The following is a 14,341-nucleotide window of genomic DNA, read 5'->3' as shown; positions in this document are numbered from 1 at the left end:
GGGTGTTCCAGGAGTGGGTGGAGAGTCCTTTGCCCCTGGAAAGACAGAAACCACTTCCTGGAGAAGGTGCCATGAGAAATGAATCTATAATATTTTGAATTTGCCAGACAAGACTAGACAAAGTAGGATGTTCATTATAATCTACACTCACAGGCAATAAAAAAAGCCAATGCATATGAAATAATGACAAATAACACATGACAAGCTATTGGAAGGCTCTTTCTTCCCTTGGGGTTCTCTGCACTTTCTACTGGACATGTCACACACTGGACCAGGGTGGTGGGCACTGAACTGAACAAGACCGGCTCCTCTCCCTCCTCAGGAATTCACTTTTGGGGGGGGGGAGTTTACTTTTGTGGGAGGTAGTCTGAATAAAGAAGAAAAAAATTTCTGAACGAGGGTATCTAGAAAGGCCATCTGTCAAATGTCAAAACTAGGATGAGAAAAGGCAATAGGCTCTTTGAGAGAAGAGGGAGGTGGAAGGAAACAAAAAAGTGAAAGAGGAGAGTGAAAAAGTTGGCTTAAAGCTCAACATTCAGAAAACGAAGATCATGGCATCTGGTCCCATCACTTCATGGCAAATAGATGGGGAAACAGTGGAAACAGTGTCAGACTTTATTTTTGGGGGCCCCAAAATCACTGCAGATGGTGACTGCAGCCATGAAATTAAAAGATGCTTACTCCTTGGAAGGAAAGTTATTACCAACCTAGATAGCATATTCAAACGCAGAGACATTACTTTGCCAACAAAAGTCCGTCTAGTCAAGGCTATGGTTTTTCCTGTGGTCACGTATGGATGTGAGAGTTGGACTCTGAAGAAGGCTGAGCGCCAAAGAATTGATGCTTTAGAACTTTGGTGTTGGAGAAGACTCTTGAGAGTCCCTTGGACTGCAAGGAGATCCAACCAGTCCATTCTGAAGGAGATCAGCCCTGGGATTTCTTTGGAAGGAATGATGCTAAAGCTGAAACTCCAGTACTTTGGCCACCTCATGCGAAGAGTTGACTCATTGGAAAAGACTCTGATGCTGGGAGGGATTGGGGGCAGGAGGAGAAGGGGACGACAGAGGATGAGATGGCTGGATGGCATCACTGACTCGATGGACTTGAGTCTGAGTGAACTCCGGGAGTTGGTGATGGACAGGGAGGCCTGGCGTGCTGCGATTCATGGGGTTGCAAAGAGTCGGACACGACTGAGCGACTGAACTGAACTGAACATTTTAAATTTCCCTTTAAAAAACTGCATAATGTTTTCTCTGCAGGAGATATGGGCCCTTTGATAACAGCAAATTCTAAGAGTTTCTGGGAAAGCAATTATTATAAAACCAGCCAAGGAAGGGGCCATCATGGGAAAAGCATAGCACCATGGGTTCAAGCTCCAAAAAGGGGTTCGGGAAGGCTTGCCACCCATGCTGCCTTGCAGAGGAAAACCATTATATGATATATTTGACTTTCTCAGAACCACATGCAGCATCAGTTCTACAAAATTACCTCAAACCTCACCACTCTCCTTCCTCTTGTGGCAAAACAGAAAGCACTGGCCACAGGATGACTCACTGGATCTCAATCAAAGGTCCACAGTCTATTTCCAACCAGATAAAGATTCCTGGAGACATCTATGCCCTCCCTCCTTTTCTAGCTTGAATATTCTTTCTGGACACCTGCAAAACTTACTATGCAGAGAAAACTAAGCTCCTAGAGTAACTAACCAGTATGTACGTTTCTTTTCAACACCAATAAATATCCATCTACTTTAAAAAGGGCCAAAATGTTATTTTCTCTCTAAAAATAGAAGCACAGTTGAACAAAACAGGAGGGCTACTAATAAGTTGTAGATGTTAAATAACGTCTACAAAGGGCAAGAAATGGAGGAGCTCTAGGTCACAGTGTATGTGTTTGTACTGATCCACAGAAATGCCTTCTCAGTGAAACCCAAGTCCGTCTTGGTGTCCAATCTGTCTTTTCTCTCTCTCTCACTGCAGAGTGATACATTACTGTCTGTCCCAACTCAAAGGCAGTGTCCTCTTTCTACTGGCAGTTACTTCCCAGTACAACAGAACTCCTTGTGTGGAGTTTCAAATATTCCTCCACACAAAAAAGTTCCCCTGGCTGGTTCTCCAGACTTCTATCTACAAGAGGATAAGGAACCAATAGAATGACTGACAGTTACTATGAGCAAGGCAGTGAGTCATTTGATTTGAGAGCAACACTAAGAGCGAGAGGGAGCAATTGGAGCTTTCAGGGGGGAAGGCTGAGCTGCCTAGAGTGCCAAGGGCAAGGTCAGAACCCACGCATGGGTAAATAAAAGCTGGGAGAGGGCTGGGCTGGGCAGTTCTAGCAGAGGGTGAGAACTGGATCAGGGAGCCTGGAAACCAAACAGGGATGCACACCCTTCCAGTCCAGCCCAGGGAAGCTTAAATGTTCCCCACAGTGAGAAAGAACAACAGCTTTGTTTTCCTGTAGGGGACCACAGAGTTTGATCACACGGTGACTTTCCCAGAGGCCTTCCTTGGAACGCAGTCACTGACATCGAGTAAGTGGGGAACAGAGTGGGAAGTGGCTGTCATCTTACAACCCTGGACAATATCCTTGGAAGCAGAAGCTGAAAGTTGCCATCAGATCACAAACTATGGTCCTAGAATTATGCGGATAAGAACGGCACTCCTAGGGGCACAGAACCTCAACCCCTTTGCTTCTTTCTCCTGCCCCTGACTGGGAGGGGAGGGGCAGGACAGGCTGCCACATCTGCTGGGGGAGAACCCAAGGGATGCCCCCATCTGGGTGAGAAGGGACATTTTTCTTCATGGCCAAGGTCCAGGCTACCAGGCCAGCACCGCTTCCTTCTCTTCTATGGGCTTTCTGGGTGGGTAACACCTTTTTGTTCCCAACCAGAAAAGGAAATATTTGAATAAGTAGGGGCACTCAGCAAGGCATTTCATTTCCTAACAGTTCTTGGTGAGTGAAGCACTGCTGTACAAAGGACAGGAATGTGGCCGCTGATGCCCCAGCTAAGAAATGATAATAATGATAATAACAATGATAGTGATGATAAAGGTTACTCCTAACCCTGACAAGTTCTGAAAGAGAAGGACTTCCCTGGCAGTCCTGTGGTTAAGTCTCCACACTCCCAAAGTAAGGGGCATGGGTTTGATCCCTGGTGTGGGAACAAGGATTCCACATGTTATACAGTGTGGCCAAGAAGGAAAAAAAATATATATATGAACGAGATACTTCCCACTAGGTAAAGATTGAGTGCAGACTTTCTCAGGTCCATAGTTAATTTCTAATTATGAATCAGCTGATTAAAAAGCATGGATTCATATTCAAGTTTTAAAACATGGGATTCGCCCACATCCATATAATGGCCTGGTGTACTCCTCACATTTAAGAGGTGGCACCAAGACACAGAAGTATCTCACAGAGAGGAAGAAGCCAGGGCACTGATTTTAAAAGGCGGAGTGTCGTGAACTGGTGTGTATTCAGCAGGGTGGGGACCGGGATGAGCAAAGGTGAGTCAGCGCACAAAGGCAGGTACTGTCCTGAAAGCCAACCTCCACTTCCACAAAGAGGCCCCGGGGCAGCCCTGCCCACAGCAGGGGCGCTGCCACACTCTCACTAGTATCTCTGAGCACTTTCCTTCTTTGGTTCATCCCGGAGGGAGGAGATGATCATAATGGGTAACTTTACTTCTTCAAGTGCCCTTAAGATGCCCAGGAAAGGGAGGCCATCAAACATGCTGAGTAAACACAAGAGGCTCAGTGTTGGGCAGGGTCTAGGGGAGGGATGGCCACACACCCCCTTGCTCTCCTGTAGGGAGAGTATTTGTTGTTTTTCAGTCACTTGTGACCCCATATCCTTCACTATCTCTTGGAGTTTGCTCAAACTCATGTCCATTGAGTCAGTGATGTCATCCAACCATCTCATCCTCTGTCGTCCCCTTCTGCCCTCAATCTTTCCCAGCATTGGGGTCTTTTCCGGTGAGTCAGCTCTTGGCATCAGGTGGCCAAAGTATTAGAGTTTCAGCTTTAGCAACAGGCCTTTGAACGAATATTTAGTGTTGATTTTCTTTAGGATTGACTGGTTTGACCTTCTTGCAGTTCAAGGGACTCTCAAGAGTCCTCTCCAGCACCACAATTCAAAAGCATCAATTCTTCGGCACTCAGCCTTCTTTATGGTCCAACTCTCACATCCATACACAACTATAGGAAAAAGCATAGCTTTGACTATATGGATCTTTGTCAGCAAAATGATGTTTCTGCTTGTTAATGCACTGTCTAGGTTGGTGATAGCTTTTCTACTAAGGAGCAGGTGTCTTTTTAATTTCATGGCTGCAGTCACCATCTACAGTGATTTTGGAGCCCAAGAAAATAAAGTCTGTTACTGTTTCAACTGTTTCCCCATCTATTTCCCATGAAGTGATGGGACCAGATGCCATGATCTTAGTCTTCTGAATGTTGAGTTTTAAGCCAGCTTTTTCACTCTCCTCTTTCACTTTCATCAAGAGGCTCTTTAGTTCCTCTTTGCTTTCTGCCATTAGAGTGGTGTCACCTGCATATCTGAGGCTATTGATATTTCTCCCAGCAATCTTGATTCCAGCTTGTGCTTCATTCAGCCTGATATTCTGCAGGATGTACTCTGCATGAAACATAAATAAGCAGGGTGACAATATACAGACTTGACGTACTCCTTTCCCAATGCTGAACCAGTCCGTTGGCCATGTCCAGTTCTAACTGTTGCTTCTTGATCCACATACAGATTTCTCAGGAGGCAGGTTAGATGGTCTGGTATCCCTATCTCTGTAAGAATTTTCCAGTTTGTTTTGATCCACAGTCAGAGGCTTTAGGGACTCTCAAGAGGCCTCTCCAGCACCACAGTGTGAAAACATCGATTCTTGGGCACAGTATCATTAAGAAAGTTGTGTAGGACTAGGGATAGAAACTGAAGTCACACAGACCAATATAAACACTGTTAACTAAACAGAAATAATGGGCATACTCTCTTTGATCCAGCACCTTTATTTTAAAGAATTCACCTTAAAATCTACCAAGGATGCCAAGATGTATACACAGGGTTCTTCACAGCAGCGAAGTGTGTAATGGGGAAAAATGGACACAGGGTTTGAAGACCTATCAGATCATGGCACCCCCTGAGAGGAGTTCCATGTGGTCAGTGGAAGGAATCTGCCTGTGCTGACTTGGAAAGTTCTTCAAGACCCACAAATGTGTAAAAATAGCAATCAGTATGTGAATTAAGTATTGAATGACACCTTAAAAGACGTGTGTTGTAATTGTTTTCTTAAAAGATACACAAGGTTCCATCAGGGAGAAGGCCCGAAGAGAAAAGGTGACATTTACTCTCCATTTTAAACTTGGCAGCACAGTGTACTTTTTTATTGCTATTTAAACCATATGCATGTGTAAGTAAAATTTAAAAATAAACAAGTGTTGGGGACTTGCCTGCTGGTACAGTGGATAAGAATCCACCTGCCAGTGTAGGGGACAAAGGTTCGATCCCTGGTCAGGGAAGATTCCACATGTCGTGGAGCAACTAAGCCCATGTGCCACAGCTACTGAGCACGCATGCTGCAACTACAGAAGCCCGTGTGCGTAGAGCCCGTGCTCCACAACAAGAAAAGCCACCGCAACGAGAAGCCAATGCAGTGCAACTAGAGAAATGCCCCCACACAGCAACAAAGACCAGGGCAACCCAAAACAAGTAAATTAATTAATTAATTAATACAAAATAGAAAGGTTGAATATGATGCCAATGAAATCAAGCATTTTCTGGGGATGGTGATTTCCAAAAAACCCAGGACTAGAATGCCCCCAATGTTATAAGCAAATCACCCCCAGAGAGAGAAACCATATTCTTACTGTCAGCAACGGACAACAGGTAATGCTCTGGCCTGCGGATGAGCTAAACTTGTTGTTTAATGGGATTTTCTGACCTAGTGACTCATAACAGGAAAGGCATGGACATCTAATTCTCTGGTAGATGTTACAATCTTTTTAATTGACAGTCTGGGTATTCTACTTTTTGCAGTTCTGCTGTTTAACTGGAATAAAACACTTCCATTGCAAATGATGGAAAAATCAACCATAAATATTTGTTTGTCTATGTACCGGGCACAGTCAGCCAGCATTGTGTTTCCACTTCATGAAACGTAGATCACTGCCCACTCCCCCGCCTCAACACACACATACACTATTTTGGTGGTATGAAGACTGATGTCTGAAGCAAGTATGTGTCAGTGCTGAGCTGCAATGAACAAAGCACAAGGAAGGGGTGTTTCTGGAAGAGTGAGGGCTGGGGTGAGAAAGGGCAGTCGGGAGCCCACAAAACTCCTAATCCCCTCTGTCCTTCAGGTAACAGGGACTGACTCTTACTGAACCCATAAATATATGCCGAAGCTTTATGGTATCTCGATTTTCACAACACCCACAAGACGTGAATATTACAATCATGCCACCACTATTTTACAAATGGGTAAAGTGAGGCCTGGGATTATAACATACCACGTTGCCTCTGCTTGGAGAGGCTGAGGATGGGAAAGTCCATGGGAGGTTAGCACACAGAGTAGGAGGCTCAGTGAATGTAGAAATGTGTTCATTAGTTTCACTCATGTGGGTACATGTGAGCTGATCAAAAGCTGAATATTCATGCAGTATTACCACATACATGGCCTCAGTTAATCCCTATGACAAAGGACCAGGGTTGAGACCTGTCATGGGGATTTCTGACTTCCTTTTCTTCACTCTTTCTGCTATACCACAGCTCACTTCCAATACCATTATCAAGGCCAAGTGTGGACACTGGCTCCAGGATCACTAGATCTAGCAGTTTCTAAGCCAGGGTTGGCCAGAGTCACCCTTCCTCACTAGAGAAAACCAAGACACTGAGGGTCTGCAGAAGGGGATGCTGTTAATAATAAAGCTGGAACAAGAGGCATCAACTGGGACTCCTCAAGTTGCATGGTTGCATCTGTGACCAACTTGATCCCAGAAAAATCACAGGCAACTCTCAGAGACCAGCCCTCCGAGCAAGATCCTCAGGGTCTCCCACAAATCACTAAGCCTCTCTGAGGCTCTCAGGGCCTCTCAGCAGTCTGCTCAGGAGGAAGAGGTTCCTGACATTGCACTGCCCCCAGAAGATAATCACACCAACCTCAAATCCTTCTTGGGGTAGAGCTGGTTTTATATGATGACATGATCGGGGCAAAGGGTGCATGGTACAGACCAGTCCGGCAACAGTGTCTGGGCTAATTGAGTAGGGGAGAGAAAAAAAGGTTTGGAGGGAAAAAAAAGAAGAGAGAGGGATGGTAAGGTGCCCAAATTTGGTTTTAATTGCAATAATCATATTATTAATATAGAATGATATCTCTGTATGGCAAAACAGTTGTTAAAATGATGTGGTTTTTTACCTAAGTGTAGTTTCTGTATGGTTTTACTTCTCTACTGAGTACACAATTTATAAAACATATACACACATATACAGCTCTTTTCAGTGAAAAATTAGATAAGATACAAATAAGGGATAAATACGTTGTACAATGAAATGAAATCTATGTATAAATGACACTTTTCCCATCTTCTCTCGTTATTCTGTGTTAGTTTGTTCATCCCCGCTTGCAGCTATAGTAAACTCTTCTTTAAATAACATTGGGCTCCCATCAGGAAAAGAAACACCCCATCTTTCACTTACTCTAACTGAAACGTGGCTACCAAAAGGATCATGTTTTATATCAGTGAACAGTTCAAAACTAACATGGTATAAAGGAACAGTTAACATATTCTATCAACTCGATGAATAAGATGCATTTTTTCATATTCTTACAATGTGACATTAGGGTGTGTCCTATAACCAATGCTGTATCACAGCTTAGCTCTTATAATCAGGAGCATCTGAGGTTTGATGGATTATGGCACAAGGCACTTCTGAGGAGCCGGGCCCCATTCTACGCCCTTTACAGATGTGAGGTCACTGTTTAAATCATCAAAGAGATTATGAAGCTTCGGTTATTCTGGAAGCATCATACCATGTACTAATGTCACACCAGGAATTGTGCAGTGGTTTTACTGGTGAGATTGATTAAATTTCCCAGTTCTAGAGGGTTTGCTGTGACAATTTTTGTAGCTGTTTTCTCCACCCCCATCCCAAACAGGATACAGGTGAGTGTCCTGGCTGACAAGCAGCTCATATTAAACTGCCCACATCAGGTCGCAAGTTTGCAAAGCAAGGTAACCTCCTCTTTAGTTTGTAAATGTATGTTCGTCGCTCAGTGGTGTCCAACTCTTTGTGACCCCATGGACAGCAGCCCGCCAGGCTCCCCTGTCCATGGAATTTTCCAGGCAAGAGAACTGGAGTGGGTAGCCATTTCCTTCTCTATCAGTTTGTAAAAGGCATGTTCAACTTGGACCTCTTCAAATCTAAAAATCCCTTCAGTATTTTTTTAAAAAGTGAAAGTGAAAGCTTCCCTGATAACTCAGTTGGTAAAGAATTGCCTGAAATGCAGGAAACCCCGGTTCGATTCCTAGGTCGGGAAGATTCCCTGGAGAAGGGAAAGGCTGTATCACAGCCTTTGCACAGCCAGTACAGTATTCTGGCCTGGAGAATTCCATGGACTGTATAGTCTATGGGGTCGCAAAGAATCGGACATGACAGAACAACTTTCACTTCACTTTCATTAAGATCATTGAAGCAGGAACCCTGCCTCCCTCACCACTGCCCAGAAGTGGTATGTCCACCCCAGGGGGTTACAATGAGCTCTGGCCTTTGTTCATATACACTCTACTCTAGTGTTTCCTAAACTTCATTTTCAACCCCTTTAACAACTTTCTTACATCTGCTGCTGCTAAATCGCTTCAGTCATGTCCGACTCTGTGCGACCCCATAGACGGCAGCCCACCAGGCTCCACCATCCCTAAGATTCTCCAGGCAAGAACACTGGAGTGGGTTGCCATTTCCTTCTCCAATGCATGAAAGTGAAAACTTCAGGGGGTACCAGTTCCACCCCTGGTTGAAGAACAAAGATCCTGCATGCTGAGTGATGTGGCCAAAAAATAATGAAAATTAAGAAAAGAAGTACACACACAGACACAGGGACCTTACAGTATACCTTGCTGCTGTGTCCCTCGCATGAAGGCCCCACTGCCATTCTCTACTGCGCTTATTCCCACCAATTTCAAACCTAGCCATAAAGAATTTAAATCACTTCTATTTCCTAGACGTATTTTTCTCTGCTGTGAACAATCTCACATGGCAAGGCCAGATCCCCCTTTGGACAGCAGATGAGAGGTGAGGTTTCATTTTTACAAGTAGAAACTGTTTTGTATTCATGTTCCAAATCCCCTGCATTTTCCATCAGGGGTCCCCAGAACACTCCTCTAGTCCTCTCACCTGGGAAAACAGCCACACATGAGACATTTGATCAGTACTCTGGAGTAACGGCTTGTCCTGAGGCCGACAAGGAAGTTCTCTCTTGGGCACCTACGATTTACTCTTTCTCTCCTGGGAAGTGCTTCCTGCAAGGATTACCAGCACTGTTCTATCCTTTTCCCCTCCAGTCTCTAGGGTAAACTAGGATAGTGGCTCTCTCCTCTGGGAAAAATACTCTTCTGACACAACAGCTAATTCTCATTACATACTAGTACGGTTCTAAACATTTCATACGTGATCATTTTTTCCCCAGGCATGTATTTTTTAACTGAAGGAAAATTGCTTCACAATATTGTGTTGGCCTCTGCTATAGATCAATATGAGTCAGCCCTATGTAAACATATACATGATAATTTATTTAATCCTCACAGCCTTATCAGGCAGGAGACTGAAGCACGGAGAAGTTAACTATTAATAACTTACCCAACCGCAGCAGCTGGGCTTCAAACCCGGGCCAACCAGCTTTCTTTGCACTTAATCATTACACCTACTGCGTCTTGTAATAAGGTAAGTGACTGTTGGAAACGGCAGTAATGCTAGTGTCCATGGTAATTGTTTTATTGAATGTTTACTGCTTGCCACATATCAACTTTTTTTCCTCCACAGAACACCATGAAGTGGCTACTTTTATTATTGGTACACAGGGTACCCTGTGCAAAGCTCAGCAGCTGGGAATCCACAGAGGAAGTAGTCTGGTCATTGGCCTTGAGAGCACATCTACTCCTGGCCATGTCCCCAGGCTGCAGATCAGTGCCTGGCATGTAGGCATGCTCAATCAGTACTAGCTGGGCCAGTGAATTCCAGGCAGCTTTGGTTCATCTCAGAACTAAACAGTATCTCTGCTGTAAAGCACAGGGAACTCTGCTCAATGTTATGTGGCAGCCTGGATGGAAGCGGGGTTTGGAGAGAATGGCTGAGTCCCTTTGCTATCCACCTGAAACTGTTACAACATTGCTTCCCCCCATCCCCACAAACTACAACACTGACAAAGTCTTGGGGGGTGGGGGGTGGGGTACGGATTCTCCTTCACTCTTTTTTTGAATTTTATCTTTATTTATTTTTTAACACCAAAAAACAAAAAAAACAAAACAAAACAAAAATGAACCATAATGCAAAAAAAAAAAAAAAAAAAAGGTAATAAAAAAGTCTTAGCCAAGGAGGACAAATCCAAAAATAAATAAAGAAAGAAAGAACTAAATATCTCACCATGGCAGCAGTCAGAGGGGGACAAGGTAGGGGAGGGGGGTTGGGGGGTGGGGGGCAGGGGTCGGCCCCGAGTAAAAAAGTTTCTGAAGCTTTCCTAATGCTCCTGGCCCAGAAGATCAAAGGGAAGAGAAGTGAAGTGAAGTCACTCAGTCATGTCCAACTCTTTGCGACACCATGAACTGTAGCCTACCAGGATCCTCCGTCCATGGGATTTTCCAGGCAAGAGTACTGGAGTGGGTCGCCAGTTCCTTCTCCAGAAGTTGCCTCTAAAGACAATTCTCTCTTAACTGTCCACTGCCATCCAGGTAAGGAAAACAGGCTACTTTTGACCACAGGACATTTCAAGGTACAAAATAAATCAAATGGTTGAAATTCCATTATGTGACAAATGCTCATTTTACTTCTGTCTCTATTTATATTTTTATCAAACAACTGAATAGTCACATTGATGTCAGTCTTTTCAGCTGCAGCTCTGCTAGTTTGACAACATGACAAGCATTTATCAGTCCCTTCAGGGACCTACCTGTCATTACTCATGTTTTCAAGGAGTTGATTACAATGAACAGACTTGGGTTCAAGTATAGACTCTACCTCTGTGACCTTTGGCAAGGTCAGTTTCATGGAATTTAATTCTTCACAATTCAGGTAGTCTATTAAATACACATGTTAATGTGATTTAGTTTCTGCACCTCTACTGATAGGATTTTGTTTTCTTGGTTAATGAATCTATAACCAAAAGTCCTATCAGACAATGTATCCTAATTTTTGGTTTGAAAATGATAGTCCCTGAAGCAATGGTAGCTGTTCAGTAAATTTCTTAAACTGAATTAAGAAGTCAAAGTAATGGTGCAGGCAGAACAGCTAGAAATACTGGCATTGACAGCTCTTGTTCATACTGTTAATTGAAATGGAAATAAAAAAAGGAAGATAATCGAGCAATTCCTTGTCACTTAGAAATGAACTATTACTCTGCACTATGAAAGAAATTCTAATTCAAACCCTGTTTTGAGGAAAACGAAAAATATGCAAAGATTTAAAAGACTTCAGTAGAATTGATATCAACCTGATTAAAAACAGTCTTCCAGGACTCACTATCATTCACAGCATTTTTCTGCACTGATTACAAAACATGTATTATTTATGTCATGCAAAACAGTACAGGTATGACAACACAAGAAAATCAACTCATTTGGTGTTTTTTTTTTAAAGTAGAATTTACTTTTTCTGAAAAATGAACTGTTTGGGCATATATAAATGAGAAAACTCAGGATGAGTGTTTCAGAATGTGGTAGGTGGAGGGAAGGGCCCGGAGTGTGATCAAGGGTACCTTGGGGGCACTGGACAGTCTTTGTCATGGATTAGCCATGGGGGAGACTGAGTCCAGGACAGAAGCCAAGTTCAGGGATGAGAGGTGTCCCCCAAGCATCACAGTCACTAGCCAACAATGAAGAAAGAAATACAGAATTGAGAAATGCCTTCAGCATCTTCTCCAGGTTTTGGCAAGGGCATATCTAGACTCTTTGCTTGATCTGGTCTGACCTGCTGCACAGAGATGTCATGTTCTTCCAGGGGCAAAATGCAGCCATAAAGTGTTGGTCTAGGGTACAAACCAGACGGGCTTCCCTGATGGGCTCAGTGGTATAAAGAATCTACCTGCAATGCAAGAGACATGGGTTTGACCCCTGGGTTGAGAAGATCCCCTGGAGAAGAAAATGGTAACCCCTTCCAGTATTCTTGCCTGGGAAACCCCATGGACAGAGGAGCCTGGTGGACTGTAGTCCACGGGGTCGCAAAGAGTCAGACATGACTGAGCAACTAAGCGCGCGTGCACGAATGTATAAAATAAATAACGAATGAGAACCTACTGTATAGCACAGGGAACTCTACTCAGTGCTCTGTGGTGACCTAAATGGGAAGGAAATCCAAAAAAGAGGGGGTATATCTATACATATATAGACTTCCCTGGTGTCTCAGATAGTAAAGCGTCTGCCTACAATGTGGGAGACACGGGTTTGATTCCTGGGTCAGGAAGATCCCCTGGAGAAGGAAATGACAACCCATTCTACTACTCCTGCCTGGAAAAGCCCATGGATGGAGGAGCCTGGTAGGCTACAGCCCATGAGGTCACAAAGAGTCGGACACGACTGAGCAACTTCACTTTCACCTTTCATCTATACATATAGCTGATGCACTCTGATGTACAGCAGAAACTAAACAACACTGTAAAGCAACTATATTCCAATAAAAAATTAATTAAAAAACTGGCTGGCTTGAGCCATGAACAGATGGCTTACAGGTAAAAAAGTGGAGGGGTTGAAACAGACTACAAATGAAGAGGCATAAGGACGGGGCACGCACCCCTACATTTACATTCTGACCTGAACATTTTATAGCTGGAAGGGGCCTTGCTGATCCATCAACCAGTCCAAAGCTCTTACTGTGCAGATTAGGAGGCTGAGGCCAGAGAGGAGGTACATGTCTGTGGTGCTAGTTACTTAGTGAGAGAACCAGGGCTAGAATTCGGGCCTTCCAGCTCCCAGTCAGTGGTTGGCTCTCTACCACCAGCCCCTCCCCAGCAAACCTATATGTAGCAAAGGTTTTCATCACCCACAGAGGTTCCAGGAAAAACAATCAAATGAGTCTAGGTATTTAAATATTTTAAAGCTTTCAACTAATAAACATGAGCATTTGTGAACCGTGACCTTTGAGCAATCAGACTGCATCAGGCCACTGGTATCCATCCAGATAGTAAATATTTAAAGAGCTTAATTTCTTCTTAGTTTTAATATTAAGGTAAATGTGAATCAAAGTTTTAAAACCTTCTCTCCAGTGAGTTACCTTGCAGGCAAAGGTGCACAGACCTCACACTTTGGGGACCACTTTCCTAGAACCCCTTGCCCTCCACCCAAGATATGGGGGGCAAGGGGAGTCAAAGCATTGGCTTAAAAAATTGAAACAAGTAGGTAAAGGAGAAAGGCAATCTCCAGAAAATGGGGGGAAATGACGGCAGAAACTGGAAAGCTGTAATCTAACTAGAGATCCCTGGAGAATTCCATGGCACTCCTTCCAATAGTAATTTTCTTCTGCCAGAACAACTAAAATTGAAATCAAAACACAAGTTAACCATATCTGACTTGATTATGAGGTCAGGGGGAATCACACTAGCTTAAAATTCACAACTCCATAGAAAATCCAAGAAAGTTTCTGTAATCGCTACCCATTGCTCATTGTATAAATGAAATATACTACAGCACCAAACATGCAACCCACCTCATTAAGAGGTGTGGTCCACAGTGTTCAGGAGCAGGGAATGAGCATGGCTTTTCTTAACAACCTACTATGTGCTAAACACTGTTAGGTGCTTCATTTCATCTGGTTTCAAAAGAACTGTAGAACTGGGGATGGGGAGTACTATGATCTCTGTGTAAGAGACGAAAAAATTGGCCAGAGACAGTCATGGAGTCCAGATCTGTACTGGTGGGGTTTACAAACCCAGGGCAGCTTCCATGGAGGCCCTGGAAGTCAAACGAAATGAATTCCCCACTGTGTGAAAGTGTGTCAAGGCAGCTGTTCTCTGATAACAAGATTTCAGAAGTAGCACCTGAAACTGCCTTTTAGGTCCCCCTGGCAAGATGGATGAAGGAACAGAGATCACCACTCTCAACAGGGGCATTTTAGGCAGGGATAGGGTTGACTCCCTGAC

At 43.9% G+C, this 14,341-nt stretch overlaps 1 protein-coding gene across 4 annotated transcripts in view; it reads right to left on the bottom strand.

The window, feature by feature from the left end:
- MYO1E (myosin IE) overlaps positions 1 to 14,341 on the bottom strand; it is a 216,949-nt gene that overhangs the window by 119,484 nt on the left and 83,124 nt on the right. Inside the window, exon 1 of one of the 4 annotated variants that reach the window (XM_055537797.1) lies at positions 4,682 to 4,794. The exons of the other annotated variants lie outside the window; for them this stretch is intronic. The gene's annotated coding sequence lies outside the window, so the exon portion shown is untranslated. Of the gene's footprint in view, positions 1 to 4,681; positions 4,795 to 14,341 lie in introns of those variants that run through there. 4 annotated transcript variants of the gene reach the window in all.

This window comes from Bubalus kerabau, chromosome 10 (genome assembly GCF_029407905.1).
Source record: "Bubalus kerabau isolate K-KA32 ecotype Philippines breed swamp buffalo chromosome 10, PCC_UOA_SB_1v2, whole genome shotgun sequence".
Classification (NCBI taxonomy): Eukaryota; Metazoa; Chordata; class Mammalia; order Artiodactyla; family Bovidae; genus Bubalus; species Bubalus kerabau.
The sequence above is the reverse complement of the archived record's forward strand: the minus strand, read 5'-3'. Positions and strand labels throughout refer to the sequence as shown.